Consider the following 16,396-nt stretch of genomic DNA (forward strand, 5'->3'; position numbering starts at 1 on the left):
ACTTAGTTTAATTGATCTTTTCTATTGTTTTCTTCATCTCTATTTCATTTATTTCTGCTCTGATCTTTATGATTTCTTTCCTTTTACTAATTTTAGGTTTTGCTTGTTCTTCTTTTTCTAGTTGCATTAGGTGTAAGGTTAGGTTGTTTATTTGAGAATTTTCTTGTTTCTGGAGGTAAGCTTGTATCACTATAAACTTCCCTCCTAAAAATTGCTTTTGTTGCATCCCATGGGTTTTGAATTGTCATTTTTTTTATTTGTCTCTAGGTATTTTTTGATTTCCTCTTTGATTTCTTCAGTGATCCATTGGTTGTTTAGTAGCACATTTTTTAGCCTCCACATATTTGTGTTTTTTGCAGGTTGTTTTTTTCTTGTAGTTGACTTCTAATCTCATAGCATTGTCATCAGAAAAGATGCTTGATATGATTTCAATTTTCTTAAATTTACCAGGGCTCACATTGTGGCCCAGCATGTGATTTTTCCTGAAGAACATTGCATTTGCACTTGAGAAGAATGTGTATTCTGTGGCTTTCAGATGAAACTCTCTATAGAGATCAATTAAGTTCATCTGGTCTAATGTGATATTTAAGACTTGTATTTCCTTATTGATTTTAACTCTGGATTACCTGTCCATTGATGTAAATGGGATGTTAAAGACCCCAATAATATTGTGTTACTGTCAATTTCTCCTTTTTTTTTTTTTTTGCCGTACGTGGGCCTCTCACTGTTGTGGCCTCTCCCGTTGCGGAGCACAGGCTCCGGACACACAGGCTCAGCGGCCATGGCTCACGGGCCCAGCCACTCCGTGGCACGTGGGATCTTCCCGAACTGGGGCACGAACCCGTGTCCCCTGCATCGACAGGCGGACTCTCAACCACTGCGCCACTTGGGAAGCCCATTTTCTCCTTTTATATTTGTTAGCATTTGCCTTATATATTGAGGTGCTCCTCTGTTGGGTGCATATATATTTACAATTGTTATATCTTCTTCTTGGATTGATCACTGGATCATTATTTAGTGTTCTTTCTCTCTTGTAACAGTCTTTTTAAAAAAGTAATTAATTAATTAATTAGGTTGTGCCAGGTCTTAGTTGTGGCAGGCAGGCTCCTTAGTTGTGGCTTACCAGCTCCTTATTTGTGGCATGCAAACCCTTAGTTGCAGCATGCATGTGGGATCTAGCTCCTTGACCAGGGACTGAACCCAGGCCCCCAGGATTGGGAGCATGGAGGCTGAACCACTGCACCACCAGAGAAGTCCCTCTCTTGTAACAGTTTCTTTTTTAAAGTATATTTTGTCTGATATGAGTATTTCTACTTCAGCTTTATTTTGATTTTCAGTTGTGTAGAATACCTTTTTCCTCACTTTCAGTCTGTCTATATGTGCCTCTAGATCTGAAGTGGGTCTCTTGCAAACAGCTAATATACAGGTCTTGTTTTTGGACCTATTCAGTAGTCTATGTCTGTTGGTTGAAACATTTAATCCATTTACATTTAAGAAATTATCAATATGTATGTCCTTATCGCCATTTTGTTAATTATTTTGCATTTGTTTTTGTAGGTCTTTTTTTCTTCCTCTTTTCTTCTCTTCTCTTGTGATTTGATAACTATTTTCAGTGTTGTGTTTGGATTCCTTTTTCTTTTTCTGTGTATATCTATTATGGATTTTGGGTTTGCAGTTATCATAAGGTTTTGACATAGCAGTCTATACAAATACAAGGTTGTTTTAAGGTGACAATCTCTTAGTTTCTTTTTTTAAAAAATTATTTATTATTTGGCTGCATCAGGTCTTCATTGTGGGATCTTTCTTTTTTTTCTGAGTCTTTTATTTATCAAATAAAAATTTGCAAATAATATATTTCTAAACATATTTTAGTCTCTATTCTTCAAAGAATGTTTCCAAAAAAAAAAAAAAGAGAGATTACCATTTTCTTCAAAATATACAGTATTGCACCAAAAAGTTTGAAAAAAGATAGCTGAACCAGAGACAATAACAAATTATTAGCAAAACTGACCAATTTTCCTTCATCAGTGGGATCTTTCATTGTGGCATATGGGCTTCTCTTTAGTTGTGGCACACAGGCTCAGTAGTAGTTACATCACGCGGGCTCCCTAGTTGTGGCATACGGGCTATAGGGTGCACGGGCTTAGTTGCCCTGCAGCATGTGGGATCTTAGTTCCCCGACCAGAGATCAAACCTGCATTCCCTGCATTGGAAGGCAGATTCTTAACCACTGGACCACCAGGGAAGTCCTGATGATCTCTTAAGTTCAAATGTATTTCAAATACCCTGCATTTCTACTCTCCACCTCTCACACTTACTTGTTTTGATATCATATTTGTGTGTGGATGATTTCCTCCCTTTACTGTATGTTTCCCTTTACCAGGGAGCTTTGCCAGTTCATAATTTTCTTGTTTCTAGTTGTGGCCTTTTCTTTTCCACCTAGAGAATTCCTTTACCATTTGTTGTAAAACTGGTTTGGTGGTGCTGAATTCTTTTAGGTTTTGCTTGTCTGTAAAACTTTTGATTTCTCTGTCAAATATGAATGAGAGCCTTGCTGGATAGAGTATTCTTCGTTTTAGGTGTTTTCGTTTCATCACTTTAAATATATCATGCTATTCCCTTCTGGCCTGCACAGTTTCTACCGAAAAAATCAGCTGATAATCTTACAGGGATTCCCTTTTATGTTATTTGTTGCTTTTCTCTTGTTGCTTTTAATATTTTCTCTGTCATTAATTTTTGTCAATTTGATTAATATGTGTCTCTGCATGTTCCTCCTTGGGTTAATCCTGCCTGAGACTCTCTGTTCTTCCTGTACTTGGGTGACTGCTTCATTTCCCATGTTAGGGAAGTTTTCAGCTCTTATCTCTTCAAAATTTTCTCAGGCCCTTTCTCTCTCTCTTCTCCTTCTGGGACCTCTATAATGTGAATTCTGGTATGTTTCATGTTCCAGAGGTCTCCTAAACTGTCCTCATTTCTTTTCATTCTTTTGTCCTTCTTCTGTTCCACAGCAGCGATTTCCCCCATTCTGGCTTCCAGGTCACTTATCCGTTTTTCAGCCACATTTAGTCTGCTATCGATTCCTTCTAGTGTATTTTTTTCATTTCAGTTATTGTATTCTTCAACTCTGGTTATTCTTTATATTTTCCAATTCTTTGTTAAAATTTCTTGTAACTTCTTACACTGAACATCCATCCTTTTTCTGAGATCTTGGATCATCTTTACCATCATTACTCTGAACTCTTTCTCTGGTAGATTGCCTATCTCTACCTCACTTAGTTGTTCTTCTGGGGTTTTTATTTTGTTCCTTCATCTGGAACATATTCATCTGCCATCTCAGTTTGTCTAATTTCTGTTTGTTGACTTGGTTCTGCAGGCTGCCAGATTGTAGTTTTCCTGCTTCAGGTGCCTGCCACCTGCTGAATAACGCTGGTCTAGAGGCTTGTGCAGGTCTCCTGTTGGGAAGAGCTGGTGCCTGCTCGCTGGTTGGTGGAGCTCGGTCTTGGCCCTCTGGTGTGCAAGGCCTTGTCAAGAGGTGTGTCTAGAGGTGGCTGTGAGCTCAGGAAGTCTTCAAGAAGCCTGCCTCCTGATGGGTGGGCTTGTGTTCCTGCTGTTGGTTTTTTGGCATGAGGTATCCCAATACTGGAGCCTACAGGCTGTTGGGTAGGACAAGGTCTTGATGTTGATGATGCAAGCAAGATGTTTGCCTCCCCGAGAGTTCAACTAGCTGAACACTCTCTGAAATCTCCACCATCAGTGTCCACGTCCCCAGGGAGAATGACAGTCACACCATGCTTCCCCAGGAGACTCTCTGAGACCAGCAGGTAGGTTTGGCCCAGGTTCCTATGAAGTCACTCACTTTGCTCTGTGTCCCAGTATGCATGAGACCTTGTGTGTTCCTTCCAAGTGTGAAGTTTTCATTTCCCCCCAGTCCTATGGAGCTGCTGCATAGGAACCTTGTTGGCCTTCAAAGCCAAACGCTTGGGGGCTTCTTCCTCTGATGCCAGATCCCTGAGCTGAGGAGCCTGATGTGGGGCTTAAAACTTTCACTCCTGTGGGAGAACTTCTGCAATATAATTATCCTCCAGTTTGTGGATTTCCCAACCACGGGTTATGGGATTTGATTATATCATGAATGTGCCCCTCTTACCCTCTTGTTGTGGTTTCTTCTTTATGTTCTTGGATGTAGAATATCTTTTCAGGCAGGGTCTAGTCTTTTTTATCAATGGCTGTTCAGCATTTAGTTGTGTTTGTGGTGTGCTCATGAGAGGAGGTGAGTCCAAGGTCCTTCTACTCTGTCATCTTAGTTTTGACTTCTCTTCAATTGGATTTTTTTTTTTTTTGCAGTACGTGGGCCTCTCACTCTTGTGGCCTCTCCCATTGCAGAGCACAGGTTCCAGATGTGCAGGTTCAGCAGCCATGGCTCATGGGCCTAGCCGCTCCTCAGCATGTGGGATTTTCCCGGACTGGGGCATGAACCCGTGTCCCCTGCATCGGCAGGCGGACTCTCAACCACTGCACCACCAGGCAAGCCCTTCAATTGGATTTTTATACACTAGTAATTACCAATCTGAAAGTGAAATTAAGAAAACATTTCAATTCGTAATAGCATCAAGATGAATAAATATGTAGGAATACATTTAACAAAAGAAGTATAAAACTTAGACTCTGAAAACTTCAAAACATTGTAGAAAGAAATTAAAGACAATCTAAATCAATGAAAAAACATTCCCAAATTCATGGATTGAAAAACTTGATATTGTGAAGATGGAAATAGCCCTCGAACAGATGGGCAGATTCAACATAATTCCTATAGAATTCCAGCTGACTTTTTTTGCTAACTGCTAAGCCAATTCTAAAATTCATAAGGAATTTCAGGAGACCAAGAATAGTGGAAACAATCATGAAAAAGAAGAATAAAGTAGGAGAATTTACTCTTGCTAATTTCAGAACTTACTACAAAGCAATAGTAATCAAAAGTGTAGCAGTAGCACAAGGATATACCTAGATTAAAATGCAATAGAAGTGAGAGTCCTGAAATAACCCCATACATCTATAGTCAACAGATTTTTAATGAGGGTACCAAGACCATTCATGGGGGAAATAATGCTTTTTAAATAAGTTGTACTGGGCAACAGGACAGCCACATGCAAAAGAACAAAGTTGGATTATTTCCTTGTATCATACACAAAAATTAACTCAAAATGGGTAAAGACCTAAATGTATGAGTAAAAGCTATAAAATTCTTAGAGGAAAACATAGGAGTAAACCTTTGTTACCTTGGATTTGGCAAAGGATTCTTATATACGACACCAAAAGCACAAGCAACAATAAAAAAGTAGATAAATTGGGCTTCATTAAAATTAAAAACTTTGGGCTTCCCTGGTGGTGCAGTGGTTGAGAGTCCGCCTGCTGATGCAAGGGACGTGGGTTTGTGCCCCGGTCCGGGAAGATCCCACATGCCACGGAGCGGCTGGGCCCGTGAGCCATGGCCGCTGAGCCTGCGCGTCCGGAGCCTGTGCTCCACAATAGGAGAGGCCACAACAGTGAGAGGCCCACGTACCGCAAAAAATAAATAAATAAATAAAAATAAAAACTTTGTACATAAAAGAATACCATCAAGGATGTAAAACAGACAACTTATAAAATGGAGAAAATATTTACAAATAATTTATCTCAGGATAAATTTGTATTTAGAGCATATAAAGTACTCTTCCAACTCAGTAATAAAATGCCAACCTAACTTTTTTAATGGAAAAATAATTTGAATAGACAACTCTCATAAGAAAGATATACTTGGGACTTCCCTGGTGGCTCAGTGATTAAGAATCTGCCTGCCAATGCAGGGCACACGGGTTTGATCCCTGGTCTGGGAAGATCCCACATGCTGTGGTGCAACTAAGCCCGTGAGCCACAACTAGTGAGCCCACGTGTCACAACTACTAAAGCCTGAGCACCTAGAGCCGGTGCTCTGCAACAAGTGAAGCCACCACAATGAGAAGCCCATGCACCACAACGAAGAGCAGCCCCCGTGGGCTGTAACTAGAGAAAGCCCGCACACAGCAATGAAGACCCAATGCAGCCAAAAATAAATTTATAAAAAAGAAAGAGAGATATACTTATGGCCAATAAACACATGAGGCGATACCCGACACTGTTAGTCACAAGGGAAATGCAAATCTAAACTACAATGAAAAAAGTAATGAGATACCACTTCACATTCAGAAGGATAGCTAGAATTTAAAAGTTAGTTAAATTTCAGTCTGGTATGTAAGGTGATTGGAAGGCTTTACTACATTTTGATAAGTAGAAAGCTGAAACTAAAAATTAAACAACTCTTCTTAGATCGATCAGAGAAGTGGATTCACAGGGCAAACCACCACCTCTAAAACTGGAGAGATAGATACACAGATACAGAGAATCACAACTTACCAGAGCAGAAACCCATGATTAGGAATCTCTGTGGGAACCAGCACAGGAATAGAAAAACCTAAACTTTGACAAATTGCTAGATACTTAGTGTGGACAAGTGTGAGAGTTAAAACTCCTGGGCTGTGTGGGGGTCGTTATAAGGTTGTCTCCCGCACTTTTGACAGTCACCTCCAGGAGCTCTATGAGGTTCACATAGCAAGTAGTAGAGAAAGAATCCCCTTGTGTTTCCAGGACGAGGTGGGGAAAAGTAACATTTTGAAATATGCTAGAGAATTCTGTTCTTCTTAACAAGGTCTGTCCTCAAGAGAAACAATCCTACCAGAACCTAACCTACCAGGTATTTTCAGAGCCTAATTGTAATGGTTACTTTTATGTGTCAACTTGACTACATCCCAGGATGCCCAGAAATTTCCGTAAATATTTTTTTTTCTGGAATTTTCTGTGAGGGTGTTTCTGGTTGAGATTAACATTTGAATCAGTAGACAGAGTAAAGCAGATTGCCATCCCTAATGTAAGTGGGCTTCATCCATTTCTTTGAGGGGTGAAAAGAAAAAATATATGGAGGAAGGAAGAAGTTGCTCTATCTCAGCCTGAGTGAAAGAGCTGGGATATCAGCTTCTTCCTGTCTTAGGACTAGCACTTACACCATTAGTGTTCTTAGTTTTCAGGTCTTCAACCTAGGACCAGAAACACATTACTGGATTTCCCGAATATACAGCATGCAGATGGAAGATTGTGGGACTTCTCAGCCTCCATAATCACATCATATGAGCCAATTCCTGAAAATAATTCACTATATATAAATGTGTGTGTATCTCCTATTAGTTCTGTTTATCTGAAGAACCCTGGTTAATACACAAACCAGTATGGTGGAAGAGAAATAACCAACTCCAGCCTTTTATAACCGTCCTGTCCCACTTAAGAGGGGGAAGAACTAAGAGACACTTGTAAAGTTAACAGCTTTACAAAGGCACTTGTAAAGTTTGCACAGGCTCACTAAAGGACTGAGACCAAATCATAGTACTACAGAATGCTTCCCCTTTCACCACATCTTATCACCACATTACTAAAGGCCTATTTTGGGTTTCTTTTACCTAGTACATTATGTCTGTTTTTTGACAAAAACTAAAAAGCATATTAAAAGAAAAAAAACCAGGTGGAGCAACAGAGCATCAAAGCAGACTTAGCTATGGCAGAGATATTGGAATAATCAGACCAAGAATTTAAAGAAACAATGATGCTAGGGACTCTAGTGGAAAAATATACAATATGCAAGAATAAATGGGTAATGTAAGCATAGAGATAAACATACAAAGAAATAACCAACAAGAAATGCTTGAAATCAAGACCACTGTAACAGAAATTAAAAATGCCTTTGATAAGTTCATTAGTAGATGAGATATGGCTGAAGTAAGACTATCTGATATTTAGAATATATCAACAGAAACTTCCAAAAACTAAAAAAGCAAAAGAAAAGACTGGGAAAAATAACAGAATGTCCAAGAACTTTGGGGAAAACACAAAAACTGAAAGGTACACATAATAAGATTACCAAAAGGAAAAGAAAGAGAGACGGGAACAGAAGAAATATTTGAAGCAGTAATGACAGAGAATTTCCCCAAATTAATGTTAGACAGCATACCATAGGTCCAGTAAGATTAGAAAACACAAAACAGAATTGATGCCAAAATAAAACCAAAAAAAACCCTACACCTAGGCATATCATGTTCAAATTGCAGAAAAAAGGATAATGAAAAAAATCTCTAAAGAAACCACAGAAAAAAAAACTACAATCTACTTTTCCTCAGAAACCTTACAAGCAAGAAGAGATTGGAGTAAAATATTTAAAGCATGAGAGGAAAACCCCATTGACCTGGAATACTGTATCCCAAAAAATTATCCTTCAACATGAAGGAAATTCAGGGGCTTCCAAGAAGATGGCAGAGTAGAAAGAACCATATATCTGTGTCTCCACCTAGACAACAACTGCTTGGCAGAATCTGTCTGATTTAACAATTTTGGTACTCTGAAGTCTATTGAAGACTCAATTTCCAAGAGAAGTCTTGGATGGTAAATTGCATGGATGCTTAATTTCATCTTTAACACAGTCGAAGTTACCCATCATTCAACTAGCAGCCTGTGACAGACAGCTGTGAAAGTGTTCCTGGAGGAACTTGCACAAAGCTTGCAGGAGCCAAGGTGAGCAAAAAGAACCCTGTCCTCTAAACACCGGGGATCTGTGCTCTGATCACAGATTGCTGCTTCTGATTACAGAAGTGTGAAGAAAAAGTTGGTAGTCATTGTTGTTGCAACTTCCCCCATTGTTGCAAATCCCTCCTCTGGCTGAAATGAACTAAAGGGGAATTAAAGGTTGGCACATTCCTATCCCTTTCATTTCTGCCCCCCCCCCCATTTTGGAGCAAGACATTGAAAACTATGACATTCAAAATCAAGCAGATATATGGACAAAATTAGAAATTCACCATACATGACCAAGGGAAGGCAAAGGCTCAGAAAAGACCTTAACTTTGCAACTCAGTCTGATCCTCAGCACAGAGACAGACTACAACAAAAAAAAAAAAACAAAAACAAAGCAAAACAAAAGCCAAAACACCACGGGGAAAGGGGAAAATTTGATTTCTAGAGTTACCATATTATTAGATTCAAATGTGTGCTTTTCAACAAAAAAAATCACAAAAAGAAGCAGGAAAATATGGCCCATTCAAAGGAAAAAAATAAACAAACAGAAACTGTCCCTGGAAAAGACCTCATGGTGGGGAGAACCTCAAGATGGCAGAAGAGTAAGACGCGGAGATCACCTTCCTCCCCACAAATACATCAGAAATACATCTACATGTGGAACAACTCCTACAAAACACCTACTGAACACCGGCAGAAGACCTCAGACCTCTCAAAGGGCAAGAAACTCCCCACGTACCTGGGTAGGGCAAAAGAAAAAAGGATAAACAGAGACAAAAGAATATGGACGGGACAGGACCTGCACCAGTGGGAGGGAGCTGTGAAGGAAGAAAGGTTTCCACACCCTAGGAAGCCCCTTCGCGGGCGGAGACTGTGGGTGGCGGAGGGGGGAAGCTTCGAAGCCACGGAGGAGAGCACAGCAACAGGGGTGCGGAGGGCAAAGTGGAGAGATTCCTGCACAGAGGACCGGTGCCGACCAGCACTCACCAACCCGAGAAGCTTGTCTGCTCACCCGCTGGGACGGGTGGGGGCTGGGAGCTGAGACTCCAGCTTTGGATGTCCGATCCCAGGGAGAGGACTGGGGTTGGCTGCATGAACACAGCCTCAAGGGGCTAGTGTGCCACAGCTAGCCAGGAGGGATTTCGGGAAAAAGTCTAGAGCGACTGAAGAGGCAAGAGACTTTTTCTTGCCTCTTTGTTTCCTGGTGCGTGAGGAGAGGGGATTAAGACTGCCACTTAAAGGAACTTCAAAGACGGGCACAGGCATGAGCCGCGGCTATGAGTGCGGACCCCAGAGACGGGCATGAGATGCTAAGGCTGCTGCTGCAGCCATCAAGAATCCCATGTGCAAGCAAAGGTCACTATCCACACCTCCCCTCCCGGGAGCCTGTGCAGCCCATCACTGCCAGGGTCCTGTGATCCAGGGACAAATTCCCCGGGAGAACACACGGCACGCCTCGGGCTAGTGCAATGTCATCCTGGCCTCTGCTGCCGCAGGCTCGCCCTGCACTCCGTACTCCTTCTGCCCAGCCTGAGTGAGCCAGAGCCCTTGAATCAGCTGCTCCTTTAACCCGGTCCTGTCTGAGTGAAGAACTGATGCCCTCAGGCGACCTACAGGCAGAGGCAGGTCCAAATCCAAAGATGAACACCAGGAGCCGTGCGAACAAAGAAGAGAAAGGGAAATTTCTCCCAGCAGCCTCAGGAGCAGTGAATTAAATCTGCACAGTCAACTTGATGTACCCAGTATCTGTGGAATATTTGAATATACAACAAATCATCCCAAATTGAAGGGGTGGACTTGGGGAGCAATAATATATATAGTTTTTCACTTTTTCTCTTTTTGTGAGTGTGTATGTGTATGCTTCTCTTGGTGATTTTGTCTATATAGCTTTGATTTACCATTTGTTCTAGGAATCTGTCTATCTGGATTTCTTTTTCTTTTTCTTTTTTTTTAGTATAGTTCTTAGCAATTGTTACCATTGGTGGATTTGTTTTTTGGTTTGGTTGCCCCCCCCCTTTTTTTTTTTTTCAGTACGTGGCCCCTCACTGTTGTGACCTCTCCTGTTGTAGAGCACAGGCTCCAGACGCGCAGGCTCAGCGGCCATGGCTCACGGGCCTCGCCGCTCCACGACATGTGGGATTTTCCCGGACCGGGGCACAAACCCGTGTTCCCTGCATCAGCAGGTGGATTCTCAACAACTGCGCCAACAGGGAAACCCTCCTCTTTCTCTCTTTATTTATTTTTTTTACTTAAAAAAATTTTTTAATAATTGTTTTTAATTTAAAAAAATTATTTTATTTTACTTTATTTTATATTATTTTATCTTCTTCTTTCTTTCTTTCTTTCTTTTTTTTCACCCTTTTATTCTGAGCTGTGGGGATGACATGCTCTTGGAGCTCCAGCCAGGCATCAGGGCTGTGCCTCTAAGGTGGGAAAGCCAAGTTCAGGACACTGGTCCACAAGAGACCTCCCAGCTCCACATAACATCAAATGGCAAATATCTCACAGAGATCTGCATCTCAACACCAAGACCCAGCTCCACTCAAGGACCAGCAAGCTACAGTGCTGGATACCCTATGCCAAACAACCAGCAAGACAGGAACACAACCCCATCCATTAGCAGAGAGGCTGCCTAAAATCATAATAAGGCCACAGAAACCCCAAAACATACCATCAGACATGGACCTGCCCACCAGAAAGACAAGATCCAGCCTCATCCACCAGAACACAGGCACTAATCTTTTCCACCAGGAAGCCTACACAACCCACTAAAGCAACCTTAGCCACTGGGGACAGACAATGAAAACAATGGAAACTACAAACCTGCAGCCTGCGAAAATGAGACCCCAAACAGAGTAAGTTAAGCAAAATGAGAAGACAGAGAAACACAGAGCAGATGAAGGAGCAAGGCAAAAACCCACCAGACCAAACACATGAAGAGGAAATAGGCAGTCTACCTGAAAAATAATTCAGAATAATGATAAACATGATCCAAAATCTTGGAAATAGAATGGAGAATATATAAGAAACAGTTAACAAGGACCTAGAAGAACTAAAGAGCAAAAAAACAGTGATGAACAACACAATAAGTGAAATTAAAACTTTTCTAGAAGGAATCAATAGAAGAACTGAGGCAGAAGAACGGATAAGTGACCTGGAAGATAAAATAGTGGAAATAACTACAGCAGAGCAGAATAAAGAAAAAAGAATTAAAAGAATTGACGACAGTCTCAGAGACCTCTGGGACAACATTAAATGCACCAAGATTCGAATTATAAGGTTCCCAGAAGAAGAAGAGAAAAAGAAAGGGACTGAGAAAATATTTGAAGAGATTATAGTTGAAAACTTCCCTAATATGGGAAAGGAAATAGTAAATCGAGTTCAGGAAGCACAGAGAGTCCCATACAGTATAAATCCAAGGAGAAACACGACAAGGCACATATTAACCAAACGATCAAAAATTAAATACAAAGCAAAAATATTAAAACCATCAAGGGAAAAACAACGAATGACACAAAAGGGAATCCCCATAAGGTTAGCAGCTTATCTTTCAGCAGAAACTCTGCAAGCCAGAAGGGAGTGGGAGGATATATTTAAAGTGATAAAGAAAAAAACCTACAAACAAGATTACTCTATCCAGCAAGGATCTCATTCAGATTTTATGGAGAAATTAAAACCTTTACAGACAAGCAAAAGCTAAGAGAATTCAGCACCACCAAACCAGCTCTACAACAAATGCTAAAGGAACTTCTCTAAGCAGGAAACACAAGAGAAGGAAAAGACCTACAATAACAAACCCAAAACAATTAAGAAAATGGTAATAGGAAAATACATATCGATAATTACCTTAAATGTAAATGGATTAAATGCTCCAAACAGAAGACATAGACGGCTTGAATGGACACAAAAACAAGACCCATATATATGCTGTCTACAAGAGACCCACTTGAGACCTAGGGACACATACAGACTGAAAGTGAGGGAATGGAAAAAGATATTCCATGCAAATGGAAATCAAAAGAAAGCTGGAGTAGCAATTCTCTCTCTTTTTTATTTTTTTAAGAAGATGTTGGGGGTAGGAGTTTATTAATTAATTAATTTATTTTTGCTGTGTTGGGTCTTCGTTTCTGCATGAGGGCTCTCTCCAGTCGTGGCAAGCAGGGGCCACTCCTCATCGCAGTGAACTGGCGCCTCACTATCGCAGCCTCTCCTGCTGTGGAGCACAAGCTGCAGATGCACAGGATCACTAGTTGTGGCTCACGGGCCCAGTTGCTCTGCAGCATATGGGATCCTCTCAGACCAGGGCTCAAACCCATGTCCCCTGCACTAGCAGGAAGACTCTCAACCACTGTGCCACCAGGGAAGCCCAGCAATTCACATATTAGACAAAATAGACTTTAAAACAAAGACTATTACAAAAGACAAAGGAGGACTCTACATAATGATCAAGGGATCAATCCAAGAGGAAGATATAACAATTGTAAATATTTATACACCTAACATAGGAGCACCTCCATACATAAGGGACATAATAACAGCCATAAAAGGAGAAATCAACAGTAACACAATCATCATAGGGGACTTTAACACCCAACTTTCACCAATGGACAGATTATCGAAAACGAAAATAAATAAGGAAACACAAGCTTTAAATGATACATTAAAAAAGATGGACTTAATTGATATTTATAGGACATTCTATCCAAAAACAAAATAATACACCTTCTTCTCAAGTGCTCATGGAACATTATCCAGGATAGATCATATCCTGGGTCAAAAATCAAGCCTTGGTAAATTTAAGAAAACTGAAATTGTATCAAGTATCTTTTCTGAACACAATGCTATGAGACTAGATATAAATTACAGGAAAAAATCTGTAAAAAATACAAACATATGGAGGCTAAACAATACACTACTTAATAACCAAGAGATCACTGAAGAAATCAAAGAGGAAATCAAAAAAATACCTAGAAACAAATGACAATGAACACAAGATGACCCAAAACCTATGGGATGCAGCAAAAGCAGTTCTAAGAGGGAAGATTATAGCAATACAATCCTACCTCAAGAAACAAGAAACATCTCAAATAAACAACCTAACCTTACACCTAAAGCAATTAGAGAAAGAAGAACAAAAAAAACCCAAAGTTAGCAGAAGGAAAAAAATCATAACAATGAGATCAGAAATAAATGAAAAAGAAATGAAGGAAATGACAGCAAAGATTAATAGAACTAAAAGTTGGTTCTTTGAAAAGATAAACAAAATTGATAAAGCATTAGTCAGACTCATCAAGAAAAAAAGAGAGAAGACTCAAATCAATAGAATTAAAAATGTAAAAGGAGAAGTAACAACTGACACTGCAAATATACAAAGGATTATGAGAGATTACTACAAGCAAGTATATGCCAATAAAATGGACAACATGGAAGAAATGGACAAATTCTTAGAAATGCAGAACTTTTCAAGACTGAACCAGGAAGAAATAGAAAATATGAACAAACCAATCACAAGCACTAAAAGTGAAACTGTGATTAAAAATCTTCTAACAAACAAAATCCCAAGATGAGGTGGCTTCACAGGTGAATTCTATCAAACATTTAGAGAAGAGCTAACACCTATCCTTCTCAAACTCTTGCAAAATATAGCAGAGGGAGGAACACTCCCAAACTTATTCTACAAGGCCACCATCACCCTGATACCAAAACCAGACAAAGACGTCACAAAGAAAGAAAACTACAGGCCAATATCACTGATGAATATAGATGCAAAAATCCTCAACAAAATACTAGCAAACAGAATCCATCACCATATAAAAAGGATCATAGACCATGATCAGGTGGTGTCTATCTCAGGAATTCAAGCATTCTTCAATATATGCAAATCAATCAATATGATACACGATATTAACAAATTGAAGGAGAAAAACCATATGATCATCTCAATACATACAGTGAACGGTTTCAACAAAATTCAAGACCCATTTATGATAAAAACCCTGCAGAAAGTAGGCATAGAGGGAACTTTCCTCAACATAATAAAGGTTATATATGACAAACCCACAGCCAACATTGTCCTCAATGGTGGAAAACTGAAACCACTTCAACTAAGATCAAGAAGACAAGGTTGCCCACTCTCAGCACTCTTATTCAACATAGTTTTAGAAGTTCTAGCCACAGCAATCAGAGAGGAAAAAGAAATAAAAGGAATCCAAATTGGAAGAGAAGAAGTAAAGCGGTCACTGTTTGCAGATGACATGATACTATACATAGAGAATCCTAAAGATGTTACCAGGAAACTACTAGAGCTAACCAAGGGATTGGGTAAAGTAGCAGGATACAAAATTAATGCACAGAAATAACTTGCATTCCTGTACACTAATGATGAAAAATCTGAAAGTGAAATTAAGAAAACATTCCCATTTATCATTGCAACAAAAAGAATTAAATACCTAGGAATAAACCTACCTAAGGAGACAAAAGACCTGTATGCAGAAAATTATAAGACACTGACAAAAGAAATTAAAGATGATACAAATAGATGGAGAGACACACCATATTCTTGGATTGGAAGAATCAACAGTGTGAAAATGACTATATTACCCAAGGCAATGTACAGAATCAATGCAATGCCTATCAAACTACCACTGGCATTTTTCACAGAACTAGAACAAAAAATTTCACAATCTGGATGGAAACACAAAAGACACTGAATAGCCCACACAATCTTGAGAAAGAAAAACGGAGCTGGAGGAATCAGGTTCCCAGACTTCAGACTTTACTACAAAGCTACAGTAATCAAGACAGTGTGGTACTGGCATGTAAACAGAAATATAGATCAATGGAACAGGATAGACAGCCCAGAGATAAACCCAAGTACATATGCTCACCTTATCTTTGATAGAGGAGGCAAGAATATACAGTGGAGAAAAGACAGCCTCTTCAATAAGTGGTGCTGGGAAAACTGGACAGCTACATGTAAAAGAATGAAATTAGAACACTCCCTAAAACCACACACAAAAATAAACTCAAAATGGATTAAAGACCTAAATGTAAGGCCAGACACTTTCAAACTCTTAGAGTAAAATATAAGGAGAATACTCTATGACATAAATCACAGCAAGATGCTTTTTGATCCACCTCCTAGAGAAATGGAAAAAAACAAACAAACAAATGGGACCTAATGAAACCTAAAAGCTTTTGCACAGCAAAGGAAACCATAAGCAAGATTAAAAGACAACTCTCAGAATGGGAGAAAATATTTGCAAATGAAGCAACTGACAAAGGATTAATCTCCAAAAGTTACAAGCAACTCATGCAGCTCAATACAATAAACACAAACAACCCAATCCAAAAATGGGCAGAAAACCTAAATATACATTTTTCCAAAGGAGATATACAGATTGTCAACAAACACATAAAAGGATGCTCACCATCATTAATCATTAGAGAAATGCAAATCAAAACTACAATGAGATATCATCTCACACCGGTCAGAATGGCCATCATCAGAAAATCTACAAACAGTAAATGCTGGAGAGGGTGTGGTGAAAAGGGAACCGTTTTGCACTGTTGGTGGGAATGTAAATCGATACAGCCACTATGGGGAAGAGTATGGAGGTTCCTTAAAAAACTAAAAGTAGAACTACCATACGACCCAGCAATCCCACTACTGGGCATAAACCCTGAAAAAAACATAATTCAAAAAAAGTCATCTACCAAAATATTCATTGCAGCTCTTTTTACAATAGCCAGGACATGGAAGCAACCT

The sequence above is a fragment of the Stenella coeruleoalba genome (genome assembly GCF_951394435.1).
Source record: "Stenella coeruleoalba genome assembly, chromosome: 1".
NCBI classification, from domain to species: Eukaryota; Metazoa; Chordata; class Mammalia; order Artiodactyla; family Delphinidae; genus Stenella; species Stenella coeruleoalba.